Source organism: Caretta caretta, chromosome 28 (genome assembly GCF_965140235.1).
Source record: "Caretta caretta isolate rCarCar2 chromosome 28, rCarCar1.hap1, whole genome shotgun sequence".
Lineage (NCBI taxonomy): Eukaryota > Metazoa > Chordata > Testudines > Cheloniidae > Caretta > Caretta caretta.
In genome coordinates, this window is record NC_134233.1 from 6,716,911 (window position 1) to 6,731,032 (window position 14,122).

The following is a 14,122-nucleotide window of genomic DNA, read 5'->3' on the forward strand; positions in this document are numbered from 1 at the left end:
TCATTCCCCACCTTGACAATTCACACAGTCCCTTTCCTACTCAAATCCCCAGCACCTCAGTGATCCCGGAAGCAGGGGTTGGGTTTGCCCTGAGATTTTCAGGGTTCTTTTTCCTCTCCACCTGGAGTGAACTCAGCCTATTCCCCATCCCAGATATTCCATGAAATAACTGTAGCAGCATAAAGAAAGAGGGGAGGGAACATCTCACGGCCAGGGCTGGAGGTGCCCAGGGCCCCCTGCTTGTCCATTGTTTCCATCGCAGAAGAGGAAGGTTCCATGGAATTTGACACCCTGCTTTGCACGAGGGACAGAGAATGATCTTGCTGTTCCTGCGTCTGTGCAAAGAAAATTGTGCTTCTGTAGGAAAGAGAGGCGGGAAATGGCCCCACGGTGGGACAATATCCTCAGGATTAAGAGCAAAGGACTCAGGCTGAGAACTGATTTCACTCCACTCATCTGGGATTTAACAAATTGTCTTCCATGGAGAGATTGCAAACTTGTGACATTGATCCAGACTCTGGGGGTTTGGGCTCCTTTAACTCGTGGTAAAAATGTGAACTTGATTCCAAGAAGGGAGAGCGAAGAAGCCTGAAGCTGACTTTAGTTCCAGGCTAGGGTCTCCTGGGTGGGTGGAAACTTCCTTCGCTGCTCCCAGGGGAGAGCGGCTACTGGTGACATACCAGGGCTGGAATGAAAGGGGAATGTTTCATGGACTTTATGCACACAGGGCCCCACTAACTCTGAATCCTCCACTTTAGCAGGAACTCAGAAAGTCACACCTCGGTCAACGGCAGGACGGGGGTTTGAAAAGAGATTATTTTTTCCTCCTCTTCATGAGAAAGAAAGTAAGGGCTGGCCACTCAGGTGCAGAATACCACTTTTCCCTCTGGCTGAGGAGCTGGAAACCAGGCACAGAGGGAGCCTGGCAGCACCGCATGATGTAGCAGGGATGCTAACCCAGGTGGGGCACATGACCCCACATAGCGCCCTCTGCAAGTGTTGCCGCTGAAATTAGGAGAACTCGTGAGTTCAAGACACAGTTGCACAGCCAGAAAAAAGCCCAGCACTACACGCCCAGGGTGAAGGGGTGTGCTAAAGCCTGGCATCGAGCCAGAAACCTTCAGATCATCAATCTCATGCACTCCCAACTGAGCTACTTTGGCAATGACTGAGCCAACCAGGAAGGCTTAATACACATGCTGCAGCTCATGCTAGGAAGATGTAAATCTGGATGTCACAATGCAGGAGCAAAGCAGTGGACTTGGTCCGGAGGCGCAGGCTGGGGTTTCCTATATCCCATTCACTCAAGCCAGCACCTGCCCCCTGACAAGCTGCTGATGGTGACCCCAGGTTGGCCAGAAAGCAGCTGTTCTCGCTGGAACAAGTCCACCCACGGCTCGCAGGCAACTCCCAAGCCCACCACAGCACACCATCTTGGCCAGAAAGGAGCCCACTCGGACTAACCATTGCTTATTTTCCTTCCACCCAGAACCCAGCTTCTTCCCCGGGGCTGCAAGTAGCCATCCCTGGGAAGCCAAGAGGCAGACCCAGGATTCTACCTCCCAGCAGCCAACCGCACCTCCCCAGGCTTTGGCAGAACGAACGGTGACGCTCTGCTAACCCCACTGAGGCACTTAGCTTCTGTCCTGCCTTCCTCAGCATGACTTTCCTCTTTCGCCCCATTCCTGCCTCACTCCCTCCTTTGGCAAGTCACACAAAGGAGGCCAGCCGGAAGAGCCGGCCTCCATAGGCCAACGTCCAAGGGCAGAGGAGGCCAAGCCACAAGGCTCTAAAAGGTGAATGGCCTAGATACTCTAGCTTTCCCCAGCTGACGCCAAGGCGCTTTCTCAGCTCATTTCACCACCTTCTGTCCTGTAGGGGTCGGGGTTATCCCAGGGACAGGCCAGTGGCAGAAGGAGGAGCATGTTGCTGGACAGCTAGGGAAAAAGTAATCCAGCATGTTTCTGCGTGGTTTCGAACTGGGGGCCTTTTGCATGTTAGGCAAATGTGATAACCACTACACTACAGAAACTCTGTCACAAAGCTCTGCCCCTCCCTTCAAATGAGCTACAAATTCAATAAAAAATAAGATATTCAAAATTTTAATACACGGGGTGGGACAGCGAAGAAGCTTCTTGCTTGGGGTGCCATTTGGTCTAGGGGAGGCCTTGTATGGGAGAGCAGGAGTTAAGTTTCACATGCCTATTTTCAGGCTGTAATCTGTGGGCACCCTGCTCTGTGGGAGGGATCCCAGGAGCCCAGACTCAGGGCTGGAACAGGCCCCTGATTTAGGGGGTTGCCATTTTATTGCCCTTTCACACAGTTTTGTGAGATCTTTTTGTAGCTCTTTGCAGTCTGCTTTGGACTTAACTCTCCTGAGTAGTTTTGGATCATCTGAAAATTTTGCCACCTCACTGTTTACCCCTTTTTCCAGATCATTTAAGAATATGCTGAATAGTACTGGTCCCAGTACTGACCCCCTGGGGGACACCACTATTTACTTCTCTCCATTTTTCAAACCTTTTAACCAGTTATTGATTCATGAGAGGACCTTCCCTTTTATCCCAGGACAGTGTAATAGACCAGAATAGGGTTCATTGGGACAGGGAGTAAATCGAGACCATATCAGGAGGTTGTACAGATTTACTGTCTTTGTGTAAGCGTGTGTCTGAAAAATCAATCTTTGTTGCAAGTAGGTTTTGAACCTCTGCTGGGAAACCTCACTTGATATTTAGCCCAAGGCCTTAACTACTCGGCTACCACAGCTGTTTCCAAATCAATGCACCAATTCCAGATAAACTGATAAATAAGCCCAATGCCCAGACTTGAAGTCATCTGAAATTCAAAGAGTAAATCCAGCACCCAAAGCAGAGGGGGGAATATATTGCTTTTTCTCTTTACTTAGCCACATGCAATAGCTCAGAGAGCTCTTTTAAATGTCTCCCCTCACACAACCTGGGAAAGGGGAAGGATTCTCAGGTTCTAGCTTGATTTGAAGGAGGATCGCTGGACCCAAAAACCATTCACTGCCCTTTCCTAGAGAAACCGGTGATGCATAGAACGAGGCTGAGATAAATGCTTACTGGAGTCAAGACTTGTGCTCCTGGAATAGCAGCAGTATTGGGCAGCTGGAAATCACACAAAAAGAGCTGAAGCCTTGGTGGTTCAGAAATAGATCTCCTAGGTACTGCATGGGAGGTTTAGGTTTGTTTTCTGGACAATAGCAGTCTGAGTTTTATTGCCTCCAAATTTCAGTAGAAAAATTCAGACCCAAACTGTGTGGCAGGGAGCTCGATCGCGGTTTCTTTGGGTTTGATTTGGTTTGTTCTCTTATTCTCATTTTAAAAGCCTTTGATCATTTTGATGGGAAAATGTTTGTACAAGACCAAGGAAAAGTAAGAAAAGTTCAAAATCTGCTTTGGAGTGAGGGGGTCTCTGTGGGCCAGGGCAGGGGTGGAGATTTTCATGGGGAGGGGGTTAAGGGTTAAATGGGAGGCTTTCCCTGGAACACGGGGGGATGTTTTACAGTTTAATTTTTCCAAAGGGAAACCTCCCCACGTTCTCTGTGCTGCTGCCCAGCTCAGACCCCACCGACACCCCAGTGATGAATGAGAATTTTCTGAACATTTTGTATGCATATTGTGTATACCTCAGTTTCCCCTATTTGTTGCATGATTATCAGATCAGATGTCCAAAATTGTGGGGTGCATCCTGCCAGGGGGAATGGAGTAACATTCAGGGGAATTCAACTGGGGCCCGGGCCAGTCTCCACAGCAGGTGGGGAGGGTGTGCTGCCCAGCTCCGCTCCTGGCCCCAGCTGCTGGCCCTGGCTGCCGACACCACTCCCAGGGCTCCATTTCCAGCCCTACACCTGGGGCTCTGCTGCCAGTCTCAGCCCCCACCCCCAGCTCTGGCCCCTGCCTCAGCCCCCTTACCCCTCTCCGCATCCCTTCCCCCATAGCTGTGGCCCCACTCCCAACCACAGCTAAGGGGGTGCATGGACAAGGGTAAGAGGGCGTGTGACCCTCAAAAGTTTTGGGACCATTGAACTAGGTGGTGGGACAAGGGTGTTTAATCTTTGCAGAGACCCCTAAAGGGCAAGTGTGGCTGCTGTCTAGCTGCTTGGGCCCACACAATGGCCACAAATTCTGTATCCAGGTCATACCTGCTGCAAGCAGCCAGCTGGCTGGATGAGTTGGAGAACAAAGAAAGAGGTGGAGGCCAGGTGACCAGTTTGCCTGGGAAACAGAATGAAGGACAGAAGAAGGGCAAAAGGGCATGGCTGAGGTTTGGCTGTTGGAAGCAAGGAGTCTGCTGCTTTGGGGACTTGAGGGGAGGGCCCAGGCTCTGAGTTCTGGGTCTCCCCAAGATGGACTTCGCTGAATTTTCCTGCTTCCTGTGCTAGCAAAGAACTTTCCCATGATTTATTCCAGACCACTAATAAAACCTTCTGTTTTACAACACTGGCTGAGAGTCACTGGTGATTGTGAAGTTGGGGCTGCATGACTCCCCTTTGGGGGGTGTAAGGCTTTCCAAGGTGTCCCGCTGAGATGACTCACTACAGGAAGCTCTTGGTATGGAACAGGGGTGCTGAAATGTCCAAGGTCAGTCCCAGGAGGTGCTGAAGCCAAGGAGGCTTCCCCTAGTGAGGGGATTTATTACTGACCTTGGCACAAAAAGTGGGAGTGTGCTAATAAAGTTTGCGGATGATACAAAGCTGGGAGGTATTGCCAATTTAGAGAAGGACAGGGATATCCTACAGGAGGATCTGGATGACCTTGTAAACTGGAGTAATAGTAATAAGATGAAATTTAATAGTGAGGAGTGTAAGGTCATGCATTTAGGGATTAATAACAAGAATTTTAGTTATAAGCTAGGGACACATGAATTAGAAGTAACAGAGGAGGAAAAGGACCTTGGAGTATTGGTTGATCATAGGATGACTATGATGCCAATGTGATGTGGCTGTGAAAAACGCTAATGCGGTCTTGGGATGCATCAGGCGAGGTATTTCCAGTAGGGATAAGGAGGTTTTAGTACCGTTCTACAAGGCACTGGTGAGACCTCACCTGGAATACTGTGTGCAGTTCTGGTCTCCCATGTTTAAGAAGGATGAATTCAAACTGGAACAGGTACAGAGAAGGGCTCCTAGGATGATCCGAGGAATGGAAAACTTGTCTTATGAAAGGAGACTCAAGGAGCTTGGCTTGTTTAGCCTAACTAAAAGAAAGTTGAGGGGAGGTATGATTGCTCTCTATAAATATATCAGAGGGATAAATACTGGAGAGGGAGAAGAATTATTTAAGCTCAGTACCAATGTGGACACAAGAACAAATGGATATAAATTGGCAACCAGGAAATTTAGACTAGAAATTAGACAAAGGTTTCTAACCATCAGAGGAGTGAAGTTTTGGAATAGCCTTCCAAGGGAAGCAGTGGGGGCAAAAGATCTCTCTGGCTTTAAGATTAAACTCGATAAGTTTATGGAGGAGATGGTATGATGGGATAACATGGTTTTGGTAATTAAATATTCATGGTAAATAGGCCCAATGGCCTGTGATGGGATATTAGATGGGGTGGGATCCGAGTTACCCAGGAAAGAATTTTCTGTAGTATCTGACTGATGAATCTTGCCCATATGCTCAGGGTTTAGCTGATCGCCATATTTGGGGTCGGGAAGGAATTTTCCTCCAGGGCAGATTGGAAGAGGCCCTGGAGGTTTTTCATCTTCCTCTGTAGCATGGGGCACGGGTCACTTGCTGGAGGATTCTCTGCTCCTTGAAGTCTTTAAACTACGATTTGAGGACTTCAATAGCACAGATATAGGTGAGAGGTTTATCGCAGGAGTGGGTGAAATTCTGTGGCCTGCGTTGTGCAGGAGGTCAGACTAGATGATCATAATGGTCCCTTCTGACCTAAATATCTATGAATCTATGAATCTATGCCCTGAGGAGGGTCCTGCCCGGGGTTGATTTAGAGCTCTTCCAGAACACTGAGCCTGTGTCCCCGTGATAGCCCCCCAGCATGTGACCTACAGGCTCCACTCTGGCAAATCTCCCTGTAAATCAGAGACCACTTCTCCCAGTTAATCTCCCCCTGCATAGAACCCAGAGCAACTCCTGCCTAGCTGGGTCTCCTGACAGCTACAGCTGTCCAAGGAGCTGGCCAAGCTGTTCCCCTAGGTCCCTGTTCAGGGGCAGTTGTCAGTTCCGACTCATGAGTATAATGGTGACTATCCCTACCTCTCACTTGGGGGACTAGGGCTTGATTCCCTGATGAGAAAGCTGTGATTTTGACACCAAGCATATGTCTACAGTACAATTAAAACCCACAGCTGGGCCAGGCCAGCTGACTCGGGCTTGCCAGACTCAGGGTCCAGGCCAAGGGCCGTTTAATTGCAGTGTAGAAGTTCTCGCTCAGGCTGGAGCCCAACCATTGAGTTCCTTCCCCCTCGCTAGGTTCAGCAGCCTATATGCTGAAGATGAGTTCATAAATGGGGCGTGTGCACTGGGTGCTACCACTGGACAGACACTTCCTAGCAGGAGATCCACCCAGTTAATGTGATATACTCTAAAAGTATTGGATGACAGAAAGGCATCCTGGGGCTCTGTATGTATCGTCTCGCAATGACTCCAGATTCAACATGCTCAGGTTAGAAAGAAAGATTTTTTTTATTGCGAGCCTGGAAATAGCCTCCGGTGTGAAAGTCAGAGCTGGATTATTTCCAGCTCATGCACCCTTATCACTAATGAAGGAGTAAAGGAATGTACAAACCAATGAAGCCATAACATGTCATCTGCATCCTCAGCCCTTGTCCCTGTGACAGGATCTCAAGGACAGACAGAAATGTTACTCAGTGTCAGGAGGAGAGAGGAACGCGCTTTCCCCCGTGTATTTCCCCAGCCTGGTGTGCAAGGCAGCAGAGATGCTTTAGGCCTTTTAGGGCATTTTCTGTCACTGTTTTTTTTCATGTTGGTGTGGGAGGAAAGACTTAAACCTGCCAACTCTGTGAACCTGTGAATGTTAAATGACCAAGTGATGAGTTAACAATAATGCTGTTACACAGGATTTGATCGGAACTAGAAAACAGAAAGCCCTTGAAGTTGAACTCTTGGGTGAATAGAATGATCTGATTGATATTCAGCCTTGGAAGGCAATAGATTGTTACGTCAGTCACAACAGCCTGGGTTGGTTTGTTTGTTTGTTTTCCCTGATAAATTGCAGAGGGTTCAGAGAAGAGCCACAGGGATGATTAAAGGCTTGAGCAGGGAGAGCAGTTTAAAAACAAACCCAGCTTTTCCTGTGTCTGCCGGCTGTGACTGCTGAGGTCATTTTCCTTCTCTCCTCCTGGGTCTCTCTTCTGCCAGATTCTTAGCCAGTGTGGCCGCCCTGCAGGCGATGGCAGAGCAGTTTGGTAATAGGCTGCCGGACTCACCACATAAGAGCGCAGCTGCTGTAGCAGCTTGACTGATCATGGGCCACGTCCTGCAGCCCTGGCAGCCCAGGATAACCTCCCACTGATGGCAACGGGAATTTAGCCTTTGTAACTTGCTGCTTGTACCTGAGGTCTCAGCTATGAAGGAAGCTGGTGGCACACACAGCTTCATCCAAAGAAGTGAAGGATGTAAGCGAAAGAGCAAAGTTGGCCACCTGGGGAGCTGCTGCAGTCCCATAACCTCAGCTGGAAGGGAGAAGAGGAAAAACTCCCTGAAGTGCTGGGAGTAGCACTGAGAAAAGGAAGTTGGTCAGTGAGATCAGTAGCAAAACATATGAAATGAAGGACTGCTTTCTCCTCTGTGATGCCATGTTTGAATCGTGTTACTTTATGATGAGATAAAACTTGAAAATTTCCTGCTCTAATTTCAGGATGGGTCTGTAACCATAATCGTTCTCTGTGGGAAGTGGCCTCTAGATAATGATCTTTGGGAAGAGCTGGCTGAAGAGCCTTCCTACGAACCAGGAGATCATGGCTTGGCCTGCCAGTTCTTCCTTGCTGAACCTGGATTGTCTGCTAGGCTCGTCTTTTTGTATCTCTTCTCATAAAAAGAAAAGACCTCACAGCACAATCCTTGTAAGTGCTCATTCAGGACGGAGAGAGCTTCCTTGTGGCGAAGCCTTGGAAAGTGGCAAATGATAAATCTGGAGCTGATGGAAAGGTTACCATGACTCAGAGTTGAGTTGAAGTTGCTGTGACTGAAACCCAGAGCACTAACCACTCTAGGATCACAGCAGCTTGTGGGAGAAGCGCATGTTAGAAGCCCTCTGTCAACTCAGCTGTGGCTTTCCATGCACAGAGAGCCAGCCCACTCAAGGTCTGCAAGTTTTGTGGGAAATGGGGAACGTCTGTACTTTGGCATTTGAAGGTGTTGTCTTGGACCATCAAGGGGAACAGTTGCAAATAGATAGTTGAGGAAGGCACCATGGCTTAGTAGGTTAAAGCACCTGTCTTGTAAACAGGAGATCCTGGGTTCAACTCCCAGTAGTGCCTTGTTGTACAGCTTTTGTCTCCTCTGCTCATGTTTTCCTCTGTCTTCCTAGGAAACAGAAGAGACCTCCCTTGGCAATGTAAGTAATTGCTTCCTAAGGAAAAGGCTTCTTTGCAGAGGAGCGTTGGAGAGAATCAAATCACCAGCCTGGAGTTGATGAAAAGGCTATTGGTGTTGGGAAGGAGGTTGCTTTGACTGCAATTGCTATGACACCAGAGCTTGTGTCCCATGCCCATGCAATTCACTAGAAATGTCTAGGCACAGAGACCCTTCTAGAGGGTTCCCTGTAGGGCCTGCAGGAAATGGAGAATTACTGTCCTTTCACCTTTCATTTTATTGTTGATGAAAGATGGAGCAGTTACGGGAGAAGTCCCAGAGAGTGGCACCGTGGCAGAGCTTGCCAATAAACCTGCTGGATAAAGAGCAAATTCAGGATCCAGCATCCAGTGCTGCCTTGCTGAACGTGCCTCCTCTTGTCACCTTTTGGTCAATGTTTTTTGTTCACGGAGAAACCCGCCTTTGACTAGCCATACACATGCTTGAAAAAGAAACGTCTTTTTGTTGACAAGTGTTGAAAGGAGGCATCAGATGAACATGGAAACAAGGTAAAGGTTGCTGTAACTCATCTTGCATGCACAGCTGTTGAAGCTACAAGGCAGAGTACTAAGCACAATATTACCACGGCTGGTCACAGTAGGATCTCTGTGTGACAGGATTCTCAGGGTACAATCCAGAATTGCGGGACTGCTGTGCCCACTTAACTCTCCTGCCTGGGCTGTCTCTTGCAATGCTGTGCTAGTGACAAGCAGCAAAACCCCTCCAGGTGCTGTGATCACTTGGCCAACAACATGCAGTAAAGCACCCAACTAATTTGCATGAAAGCTCTATAAGCCACTCCTCAATTATACAGAGAGACACCTGCATATCACCCCAGCCCTCAGCCTTGTACATGAGAAATGTACCGTCTTACACTGCTCAAGACCTTCTCTTGAAAAGTGCAAGCTCATTAATTAGTTTGACACTTCATCAAAAAGAAAGTGGGCATGCACCAGTCTTTGTAATCTGGGTAGCTTTCCCAAGCACTTTGGACAAACTCACTAGTAAGTATGAAACATTAAAATAAGCTTATTACAGAAAAGACAGATGCTAAGTGATTATAAGTGTTAGGCACAGAGGTCAGAGTTTGTTACAGAACAAATAAAAACAGAATCTCAGTCTAAATTCTATCTTGGACAGACTAAGTAAGAATTGGATCAAACAGCTTTTCTCACCCCACTGGATGTTCCAGGCAGTTTTGTTCTTAATATACAGGCTGAATTCCCTGTCAGATTGGGACCAATCTCCCCAGTTCAAAGTCTTTGTCTTCCAGACAATCTTACATTTGTTGAGATGGGAGAAGAGAGAGGCCAAGTGGTGGTGTTATCGACCTTCATTTATATTTTTTCTCCGGGTGCTAGAAAGATCCTTGCTGTGATGCTGGGTTTAGTTAGTCCCCAGTATGATTAAGGCTGGTCACAGAAGTGTCTCTTGTTTCAGGAAGACAGGTTTGCTGTTCAAATTCTATATTTCACAAATGTCCAGATCTGGGAATGTCCAAAAAGAGCATTTCTAATAGGGAGATGTATGAATAGCACAAAACATGCACAGAAGTCCTATGGAGGTGGGGTGGGAATTAATAATATTTTGAAGCCCTTTTGGGAAAAGTGACTTTTCTGACAAGAATCATAGAATCATAGAATCTCAGGGTTGGAAGGGACCTCAGGGGGTCATCTAGTCCAACCCCCTGCTCAAAAGCAGGACCCATCCCCAATTAAATCATCCCAGCCAGGGCTTTGTCAAGCCTGACCTTAAAAACTTCTAAGGAAGGAGATTCCACCACCTCCCTAGGCAACGCATTCCAGTGTTTCACCACCCTCCTAGTGAAAAAGTTTTTCCTAATATCCAACCTAAACCTCCCCCACTGCAACTTGAGACCATTACTCCTTGTTCTGTCATCAGCTACCACTGAGAATAGTCGAGAACCATCCTCTTTGGAACCACCTCTCAGGTAGTTGAAAGCAGCTATCAAATCCCCCCTCATTCTTCTCTTCTGCAGACGAAACAATCCCAGTTCCCTCAGCCTCTCCTCATAACTCATGTGTTCCAGACCCCTAATCATTTTTGTTGCCCTTCGCTGGACTCTCTCCAATTTATCCACATCCTTCTTGTAGTGTGGGGCCCAAAACTGGACACAGTACTCCAGATGAGGCCTCACCAATGTCGAATAGAGGGGAATGATCACGTCCCTCGATCTGCTCGCTATGCCCCTACTTATACAAGGTTTGTCTCTGTTCTTATTTCACCTTATGATGTTATTTAGGGGAATCAGTATTTATTTTTCCATTAAATTAATAAAACCCTAAACATTATTTAATCAATCATAAACATTACTATCACCAGAATTTTCCCTCTGCTAGCCAGAATGAACTGAATTTTGCAGTTTTCTGGAAAGTGCAGAGATATTGAATTTTGGAGAATTTAATCACTGTGTTTGTGGGTGAATGTTTTACGCTCACATCTCAGTGCAAAAAGTGCAATACTAAGGCAATGTCTATACTATAGAATTATGTCCTTCTAACACAGTCATTAAATCACTTGTGGGTGTGCACACTTGGCTCCTTGTGTTGGCTGTGTGCATCCTCAGCCATCTGTAGCTGCCGGAAGATCCAGCTACATGGGGGTTGTTCTGAACTCTGTGAGGGGAGGATTCAGATGGGAGAAGGGGCAGACTGGGGAAGTTTGCTTTTAATTTACAAGACTTTGTGAGTGGGAGGCTCTATATCTCATGCTAGGAATGACAGTGCGGTCTGAGCCCAGGCAGTAGCAGCAGGGGGTGATATGGGGGGAGGTTGCCACTTGGTAAAAATGAAATTGGAAAACCTCTCCCTGTGCTCTCATTTATCCCGACAACTCCCCTCCATGAAAATCTCCACTCGGCCATGGCTAAGGCTATGATTCTGTCATGGAAGTCACAGAAGTCACGAATCCCATGACTTTCCTCAACCTCCACGACTTCCGCAGATGCAGCGGCCGATGAGGCTGACCCGAGGGCCACCCTGCGGTTAGCCACACTGGCCACTGCTTGAATGGCCCACAACAGCTAACCCCGGGAAGCACCCAAGCAGCAGCTGGTGTGTCTGGCTCTGGGAAGTGCCTGAGCAGTGGCCAGTGCTGCTGGTCCTGGGGAGTAGCTGAGCAGCGATAATGGGGGTGGCCCCGGGAAGCACCCAAGCAGTGATCACGGGGGTGGCTGGATCAGTGGCCCTGGGTACCACCTGAGCAGCAGGGGTACAGGTGGAGGCCGGAGCAGCGGCCCTTGGGGCCCTTGGAAGAGTGGTCCCTGGGGCCTCGGAGCAGCAGCTGCAGAGGGCAGTCAGCCCCCACCACCGGAGAACTGGCCCGCAGACCACTGGGGCCCAGGAACAGAGATTTAGTAATGGGTATTTACAGTAAAAGTCAGGGACGGGTCATGGGCCATGATTTTTTGTTTATTGTTCATGACCTGACCATGCCTTTTCCTAAAAATAACCATGACTAAATCTTAGCCTTAGCCATGGGTAAGAAACTCCCATGCAGATTTTTAACTTTTCTAATTTTTCCTTGGCCTTGTGCAAACAGTTTTCCCATCAAAGTGATCAAGGTCTTTTAAAATGAGAAAAACAAACCAAACTGAATGAAAACCAGAGAAACCCCCACCAATCTGCCCAACACACACACTCTGGGTCTGAATTTTTCTATTGAAATTTTGAGGTGATAAAACTCAGCCCTCTGTTAGCCAGAAAACAAACCTAGATCTCCCATCCTGTATCTAAGACTTCTGGAACTGAACCACTAATGCTCTTGTTCCTCTTGTGAGACATTTCCAGCTACCTGACATGGCTGCTATTCCAGGGGAGCAATCATTGACTCCAGAAAACATTTTTCTTAGCCTGGTTCTGTGTATCACTGGTTTCTCTAGCAAAGGCCGGTCCATGGCCCTATGGTCCAGACATCCTCCTTCAAATGAAGCTAGAGCCTAAGAATCCTTTCTCTTTCCCCAGTTGTGGGATGGGAGACTTTTAAAAGTGCTCTCTGTGCTATTGCACATGGCTAAACAAAGAGAATAACCCCCAAATTCCCCCTGTGCTTTGGGAGCCAGGCTTGCTGTTTGCATGTTGTATTTCAGATGACTTCATGCCTGGGCATTGTGATTATTTACCAGTTTCTCTACCACTGTTTCTGCCACTGTTTCTGCAACATATTTTGTTTTTTCATGAGACAGCGTTGTTATTCCTGTGCCTAACCCCCAACCTGGAAGGCCAGGGTGTCTGTTTTGTCTGGACCCTCCCCCACAGATCAATCCAACATGGCTGAACCTGCCAGGAGCAAAAAACCCAAACCCATCAGCGCAGACTCTGAGGATCATTAGAGCATACAACCTGTCCCGCCATGACAAGGCACAGTTACAAGAGGACAGGTGGCATTGGAGATGGACTGGCCATGTGCTTTGGAAGAAAACTGATTCCATCACCAGAATAGCACTAAGATGGACACAAATGAAAATGAGGCCACACAAAAACAACGTGGCAAAGAGCTGTGGAAGATGAGCTGAGAAACCTGGAGCACAATCAGAATCATAGAATCATAGACTGTCAGGGTTGGAAGGGACCTCAGGAAGTATCTAGTCCAACCCCCTGCTCAAAGCAGGACCAATCCCCAACTAAATCATCCCACAGCCAGGGCTTTGTCAAGCCTGACCAACGGGGGAACCATTGAAAGATTTGCCAGAAACAGACAGGAGTGGAGGAGCTCTCTCACTGCCCTAAACACCAGCAGCATAATGGGTACAGAGATACTAATATCTCTAGCGCTGAGGCTTCAGCAATATTATGGCTGTGGTGGTCAAGTGGTTATGGGGTTAGTCTTGAAATCTATTGGAGATCTCCTATGCAAGTTCAAATCCCGCTCACAGTGTGACCTGTTTTCCAGCCACAGTTTCTAACCAGGATAGTACAGCTATACCAGTGGCGGGCAAACTTTTTGGCCCAAGGGCCACATCTGGGTGGGGAAATTGTATGCAGGGTCTTGCATGTAGGGCTAGGGCGGGGGCTGGGGTGCGGGAGGGAGTGTGGTGTGTTGGAGATGGTGTGTGGTGTGCAGGAAGGGGCTCAGGGCAAGGGATTGGGGTGCAGGAGGGGTGTGGCAGAGGGCTCAGGGCAGGGGATTGGGGTACAGTAGGGGTGCAGGGTGCAGGAGGGAGCTCAGGACAGTGGGTTGGGGTTCAGGAGGGGTGCAGCAGGGGGCTCAGGGCAGGGGTTTGGGGCGTGGGGTGCAGAAGCAGTTTGGGGTGCGGACTTTGGCCCGGCACTGCTTACGGTGTGCAGGAACATGGTGCTAGCCACTTCTGGGACCGGTGCTGGTCCCGGGCAGCCAGGGAGCCTGCCTTAGCCCCACTGCGCCCCAGGGCTGGCAATCCCGCAGGCTGGATTTAAAGCTGATGGGCCGGATCCAGCTTGCGGGCCATAGTTTGCCCTCCCCTGAACTATACACACCCCTTAAACACTCTCAACTCACTCCCCATCCCAGGTAAATCCCCTTCTGCTCCTTTCGTATAGATG

The 14,122-nt window shown here is 48.5% G+C and overlaps 1 protein-coding gene and 1 non-coding gene across 2 annotated transcripts in view; both read left to right on the top strand.

Moving 5' to 3' along the window:
* The window catches only part of LOC125629204 (uncharacterized), a 570,105-nt gene that overhangs the window by 275,761 nt on the left and 280,222 nt on the right, over positions 1-14,122 (top strand). The gene's annotated exons all lie outside the window — the stretch shown is intronic.
* Positions 8,415-8,488, top strand: TRNAT-UGU (transfer RNA threonine (anticodon UGU)). Its single transcript has one exon. It is a non-coding gene; the product is annotated as a tRNA-Thr (tRNA).